Source organism: Panicum virgatum, chromosome 3K (assembly GCF_016808335.1).
Source record: "Panicum virgatum strain AP13 chromosome 3K, P.virgatum_v5, whole genome shotgun sequence".
In the NCBI taxonomy this organism is placed as follows: Eukaryota; Viridiplantae; Streptophyta; class Magnoliopsida; order Poales; family Poaceae; genus Panicum; species Panicum virgatum.
The window spans coordinates 37,222,178-37,229,379 of NC_053138.1; the positions used below are offsets into that span (position 1 = coordinate 37,222,178).

Genomic DNA, 7,202 nt, shown 5'->3' on the forward strand with positions numbered 1-7,202 from the left:
TGATCAATGTTGTCAATTCTTGAATCGTCTCCCGAAGAAAATTCTCTTCTACGGGATCCGTAGGAGTGACAGGACTTGGTGGTCGCTTCTGGCAGAAGTATCTTGAAGTGTTGCCGAAGTCTTCAAAGACATCCGACTCAATACTTCGGAGAAACTCCGGAGGTGAAGGGTCTTCCTCCTCCGATGTTTCGGATTTATGTTCAGGGGTGGTTTCATAGATCGAATCTACTGATGGGCTTTCAGAGGGTTCCGATTCGATTTCTGAAGGCTCCGCTTGACGCATCTCGGGCTCTGTGGGAACTGGCTCGTGGATACAAATGAAAGAGGTTCTGTCCATAATTTTGTCGAGGACTATCCTACTTTCGGTTGGGGTAAGATGAGCAAAAGATCCTCCAGAGGTAAGGTCGAGATGGTGTGCATACTCTTTGTCAAGACCAGCATAAAAATGCTGGAGCAATAAGTGCTCGGGTAATGACAAATCTGGGCCTGATTTTTCCAATAAGGTAAATCTAGCCCAAGCTAAACCGATTGATTCCTTATCATTCTGATGAAATGGCCTCCGGGACGGATTGCCCCATCCGGTGGACACCATGCTGACATTTTCAACAGTAGTCTCAAATTGCCCCGGGATCTTCCCATTTTCAACAGCAGGTAACACGGCAGCAATTTGAGCAAGTTGTGTTTCGATTATTTTGTTGAAACTTAATTGATTTTTAAGCGTGGAAGACAAAGTTTCAAGCTTGACATTTAAACTTTCAAGGGTTTTATCATTGGCCAAAAGCTTTTTATTCATATGTTCATTAATTTTAATCGGGCCAAGCACAAGCTCTCTCAAGGGAGGTTGGTTCGAATTGAAAGAAAGATTGTAGTTATTACCTCCCTGGAATAGTGGACGTGGCTGGTTCCACCCCTAGCCTCCTTGTGGTGGACGGTACCCATTGTTGTTGAGGTAGGCGCAGTCTTCATGGGTTTCGGCGCAGTCGTTCCCCGAATGTCCATCATTGCCGCAGACTTCGCACGTGAAGTGCAATTCCATGGCACGAGCATAGTTTTCTCTATGCTTCTTGAATTCGGCCCTTTCGCCAAGATGCTTCAATAGGAGGTCCAGCTTCGTGTCAATCATATCCGTCTCCTTGATGGTATGCATGCCTTTCATGCGGGGTTGGAGTCGTTCATCGCTCCACCCCTGATTGGAGACCATCTTCTTGACCAATGCTTTGGCATTAGCTATTGTCAGGTCGATGAAGGCTCCTCCAGCAGCAGCATCGATGTTGGCTCTTGATGTCGTCATGAGCCCGTTGTAGAAGCTTTGTAGGACGAACCACTCGTCCATGCCGTGGTGGGGACATGCTAGGATGTACTCCTACAGCCTTTCCCAAGCTTCTGGGATGGATTCCATCCCCATCTCCTGGAAACTTGAAATCTTCCCGCGCAGGGCATTTGTTTTGCCAAGCGGGAAGAACTTTGCGAGGAATGCCTTGGAGCATTTTTCCTAGGTGTCGATGTCTTTTTCTTTGTAGAACCATTGTTTTGCCTTCCCCAGCAGGGAGAAGGGGTAACAGGATCCACCCAAACACTAGAGTGGAAGTGTGTTGAATCAAGAGTACCAATGACCTAGAAAATTCAATGAATTGCATAATCCTTGGCGCCAGGAGTGGATCACGACGCGGCCCAGCATTGGCCCAAGCATTTGGGCCACCCTTCTCCACCGCACGGTCGTCCGATCGGGCCTCCAATGCCACCGCAAGGTCTCCTGCCTCTGCATGGTCATTGAGCTCCCTGCCACCGCAACGCCGCCGCATGATGCATTGGCATGCGCCTCGCTCTTGTCCAAACCATCTCGCTGCCACCGCGCCATCCGTGTACCTGCCCACCACAGACCAAGAACTGGCGCAATCTCCACAGAGTCGCGACTACACGCAGTTAGCCCACTCCACGTGTTGGCAATCACTCATCACACCAAGGAGCAGGCCTCCACTGCCTCTCAATCTCCCCCTTGATGAGTGCATTGTCAACACCACACCCCACACGGGCACTGATGAAAGAAAATAGAAAATCGAAGAACTAACTCAAGTGATCAAAAGCAAATGAAAGCCAGAAAAGATCACTTGAGATAGCAAAGCCAAAAGAGTCAGCCCCCAAGACAAGGGCAACGGCTCGACGCACTGACTCCAAAACATGCTTGACCCCTCAAGAAAGAGGCAAGGCTCAACACAGCCAAGCATGTGCAAAGCTGGTCCCTCCAGAAAGAGGCAAGGCTCAACACAACCAGCAAATAGCATGAAGAAGCTCAAAAACTCCCCCTAAAATGTAGCTCCCCCTCTCTATGCAACTCTCCCCCGATGTGTGCACACTCAGTCTCTCCCCCAAGGGTACGAGAGACACCAAACAACAAACTCTCCCCCTTGTTGACAAAGCACACACCAAGGTACCTCCCCCTGTCTAGATGCTCCCCTTGGAAATATGCCATGAAGTGCAATGCATGCATGCCTAAAAAGCTTCCAGGTACAGAACAAGAGCATTTGCAAGGGTCGAAATAGCACAGCATATGAGGGTGCATATACAAAGACAATGCATGAAGAAGCTCATAAGAATATGTCTATACAGATCATGAGCACGCATTTGTCATTTTTAAAAGAAAAGCATCACCATAAAGGACCTAGCATACTAGAAGGTAAACAAGTATGCTAGTGCTAGCATGAACATACAGGTGAGCTAACCAAAGCATGTCACAGCAGCTGCCACTCAAGCAACTGAAAACTCTTAATTTCTTAACAAGAAGAAGTGGTGCCAGGGGTTGAAAACTAGCAAGTGCTTAACTTAGCGAATGTGCCAAGCCTAGGTCAAGGACCATCATAAGCTTAAGACAACACTCTCAGTCATCCACAGCCTTGTCCAAGTTCTCCAGAGGAGCAGTCTCTGATCAAGATCAGTGGTGCAAGCAATCCCACCTAGATCTTTTCACTCAGAGTACGGCATGATACACCAAATGTTGGACTTTTGAAAATGAATATCAATTATAACACACCAACTATTTGAGTTTGGAAAACAACCATGAAGCAAAAGAGGGCATCTTGTTGCATAAAGAGAGCAAAGGACCTAGACACTAAGCATGAAACAAGATAACATAAGCATACAAGCCTACACATGCTAGTAGCAGATCCTGAAGGTGACCATGTTTTATGATTTTCAAGGAAGAAAATAGCCAAGCTCAGAGCCAATATACCATATTCAAAAGTGCTAGCTACACATGGTCAAAGTATATATATACAACTCATAGCATAGCACAAGGCACAAGCAAATGCAAATATTGTACAGGAAGATAAGTGCTAGTGCAATGCATATGAACCGATGCTATGCAAAATGGTATGTACACAAAAATGCAAGAAAAAAGCAAAGAAGAAATAAAAACCAAACCTAAACTACAGAAACAACTACCCAACTCAAAATGGGTAGCACATGCCAAGCTCTCCCCGCAAGCAAGCATAGGTGGCTTGTTCTAGGGGCTTGGTCAGGATGTCGGCTACTTGATTGTCAGTGGATACATGGGTCAGCTCGACATCACCCTTCTCATAGTGGTCTCTCAGAAAGTGGAACCTCACGTCTATATGCTTGGAGCGAGAGTGTAGGATGGGGTTCTTTGCTAAGCTTATGGCTGAGGTGCTGTCAATGAAAATAGGAACTCTGCCATAGGTTAGGCCATAATCACTGAGAGTGTGTCTCATCCAAAGGATCAGGGAGCAGCAACTAGTAGCAGCAATGTATTCGGCTTCTGTGGTGGAAAGGGCTACGCTAGTTTGCTTGCGGGCAGACCAAGACACAAGATAAATTCCAAGAAACTGGCAGGTGCCTGAAGTCGACTTGCGATCAATCCGACACCCACCATGGTCAGCATCCGAAAAGCCAACCAACGCAAGAGAAGAGGAAGAAGAATACCAAAGGCCAAACTCAGGAGTGTAGCGGAGGTACCTAAAAATCCTCTTCACAGCGTTCCTGTGAGAAATGCACGGAGATGCCTAGAACCTCGTGCAGAGACAGACCGCGAACTGAATGTCGGTTTTGGTGGCCGTCAGGTACAGGAGTGAGCCGATCATGCTCCTGTATTCCTTCTGGTCCACAGCAACACCTTTAGTGTCCTCATCCAGCGCCGTAGAGGTACCCATAGGAGTCGGCATGGGATGAGATCCCCGAAGTCGAACTTCTTCAACATCTCCTTGGTGTACTTGGCCTAGTGGACGAAGGTGCCATCCTGGGTTTTCTTGATGTGCAACCCGAGGAAGAACTGAAGCTCACCCATCATCGACATCTCAAACTCCCTGCTCATGTCATCAGAAAAGCTAGAAACAAGAGAGTGAGAGGAGCCACCAAAGATAATATCATCCACGTAAATCTGAACCAATAGAAAATCAGCGCCACGCCTGAGGAGAAACAATGTCTTATCTGCCGATCCCATGACAAACCCTTGCTTAAGCAAAATGGCTCTCAACCTCGCATACCAGTCTCTAGGGGCTTGTTTCAGACCATACAAAGCCTTCTGAAGCTTGAAGACTCGGTCTAGAAACTTGAGATTCTCAAAGCCAGGAGGCTGCTTCACATAGACCTCCTCCTCTATAAACTCGTTCAAAAAAGCACTCTTAACATCCATCTGGTATAACTTAAAGCCCTTCGAAGCTGCAAAAGCTAAGAAGATCCGGATGGCCTCTAAACGAGCTACAGGAGCAAAGGTCTCCTCATAATCTATCCCCTCCTGCTGACTGTAACCCTGAGCTACTAACCTAGCCTTGTTCCTCACAACCATCCCATCCTCACCCTGTTTGTTCTTGAAAACGCATTTGGTACCTATAGGGTGGCAAACTGGTGGCGGCTCTACTAGGACCCAGACTTGGTTTCACTCAAAGTTTTCTAACTCCTCATGCATGGTATTGACCCAGTTAGAATCAGATAAAGCATGTCCAACATCTTTGGGCTCAAAGGTGGCTACAAACGCAGAGTGAGCACAGAAGGCGATAGAGGTAACCTTCGACCGCGTCTGAACTCCTCGGTGAAGGTCCCCGAGTATCCTCTCTGGAGGATGATCCCGCAGGGCTCGGTGGTGTACTCGCTGAGGTGAAGTCACCTCGCCACCGCCCTCAGCATGGGTCCTAGAGGAAGAACCTTGAGCTGGACGTGGATCGGCCGTAGTCGAAGCTGTGGGGAGCGGGGCGCCGTCGTCGTCAGAACTCGAATCCCCAGGAAGTGGGCCTGCAGCCGGCGCAGGGACACCACCATCACCCTCAAAGGCCTCAGGCTCATCCTCATCCTCGAAGATGTCCTGGCCAAACTCATCGTCACCTGCACACTCCACAGAAGCAGACGAAGAAGGAGTGGACTCGTCGAAGGTTACATTACAAGTTTCGACGATCCGGTTAGTCTCAAGAATAAGAACACGATAGCCTCTAGATTGAAGAGCATAGCCAAGAAGAATGCCATCTGAGCTCCTAGACTCGAATTTATCAAGATTTCCCTCCTTCAGACCAAAGCATCTGCAACCAAAAGCACGCAGGTGGGACACCTTGGGCTGTCGACCAAACCGCAACTCATACGAAGTCTTCTTCATGAATAAGCGAAGGAAGATGCGGTTGGCAACATAACATGCGGTGTTGATCGCCTCGGCCCAATAATATGCCATTCTGTGGAGGAACATAAGGAGAGGAGTACTGGTGATCAATACCAAAGCTACGATAGAAGTCATCAAAGCGAGCATTCTTAAATTCAGAGCCATTGTCACTGCGAATAGCTCTCATGGCATGTGGAAGCTCGTTCTGTAACCTCAGAGCAAGGTCTCGGAAGTACTGAAAGGCCTCATCCTTAGTCTCCAAGAAGAAAACCCAAGAGTACCGAGAGAAGTCATCCACGATCACAAGAATGTACCACTTCCCACCAACAGAGCACACACGAGCAGGACCAACAGTGTCCATATGAAGAAGCTCGCCAGGGTGCGATGTCATCACCTGATTCGCAGGTGGGTGTGGAAAAGAAACCATCTTCCCGTGACGACAGTGATGACAGACAAGGTCCTTGTCCAACTTGAGCTTGGACAAGACCCAGATGGATGAGGAGAACTCCCACCTTCGGGAAATTCTCAGTTGGGTGTCCGCTCGCGAGCCTCAGTTGGGCATGATGGTTCAGCAGTTTAAGCGGGCTAATGGTGTTGGGTTGGTTTTGCTTTTACTCCTGATGACTTTGTCCAACCCTATGGCAAGATTGGTGAGATGCTTGAGCCGAGTGTGAGTGCACTTTCTTCTTCCACAGCTACACCAGTCCCTAAGCCAGCACCAGTTAAAGATGGAATTCTATCTGAGCCACCCAGAGCTCCACCTAAGAATCCAGTGTGGCTTCCCAAGCCTAACCACCTCAAGAACCCACTGGATACACTTCCTCCTAGTGGTAAGCCTACTCCTAAGCCCAAGGTGAGGACTCAGCCCCCCAAAGTACCTCAGAGAGCCCCAACGCCTACACCACAGCCTACACACAAGAGAGAGCCTTACCAGTGTGAGTGGTGCGAAAGGGATGGTCACTTGGCAGAGTTTTGCTTTCGGAGGTTGAGGTTTGAGCGCAGGCAGCCTGAGAGGCGCGCTCCGGAGGTGTTCTACCAGCCTACAAGAGGACACGCTCCAGCTCGATGTGGGCAGAGGCGGGATGCCAGGCCATGTCGTGTAGGTGGAGGAGGTGGAGGCGGTGGTGGATACCGTGCTCCTGGTGGTGGTTTCACCGGCCCCATCCCACACCGTGCTTTTGGTGGTGGTCAGCGTGGCCGAGGCTTTGGTGGCAGAGGCGCACCACGTTTTCCTCAGCGTGGTGGTCGCCAGCCACAGTTTTCGTTTGAGGATACTTACCCTGCTTTCGAGCAGATGGCACGACACTGGTTTGCTTCTTTCTGTGCTAACCCCAGTGTCGGGCCATTTGCCTGCTCGTTTTCCTCTTACGGAGCAGGACACTCGAGGCCTGGAGAACATATGGCTCATGGACTCCGGTTGTTCGCGCCACATGACTGGGAGTCACAGATGGTCCTGCAGCCTCACCCCGACGAAGGAAAAGGAGTACATCATCTTCGGGGATAATAGCAGAGGGAAGGTACGTGGAGTTGGTGCTGTTCGGATTTCTGATGACTTCACCCTGAGAGAGGTTGCTCTTGTTGATAAACTTGGTTTTAATCTGCTTTC

The 7,202-nt window shown here is 49.1% G+C and overlaps 1 non-coding gene across 1 annotated transcript; it reads left to right on the forward strand.

The window, feature by feature from the left end:
• Nucleotides 1–1,331: 1,331 nt before the first annotated feature.
• Nucleotides 1,332–1,435, forward strand: LOC120701620. Its single transcript, XR_005686185.1, has one exon. It is a non-coding gene; the product is annotated as a small nucleolar RNA R71 (small nucleolar RNA).
• Nucleotides 1,436–7,202: the final 5,767 nt, after the last annotated feature.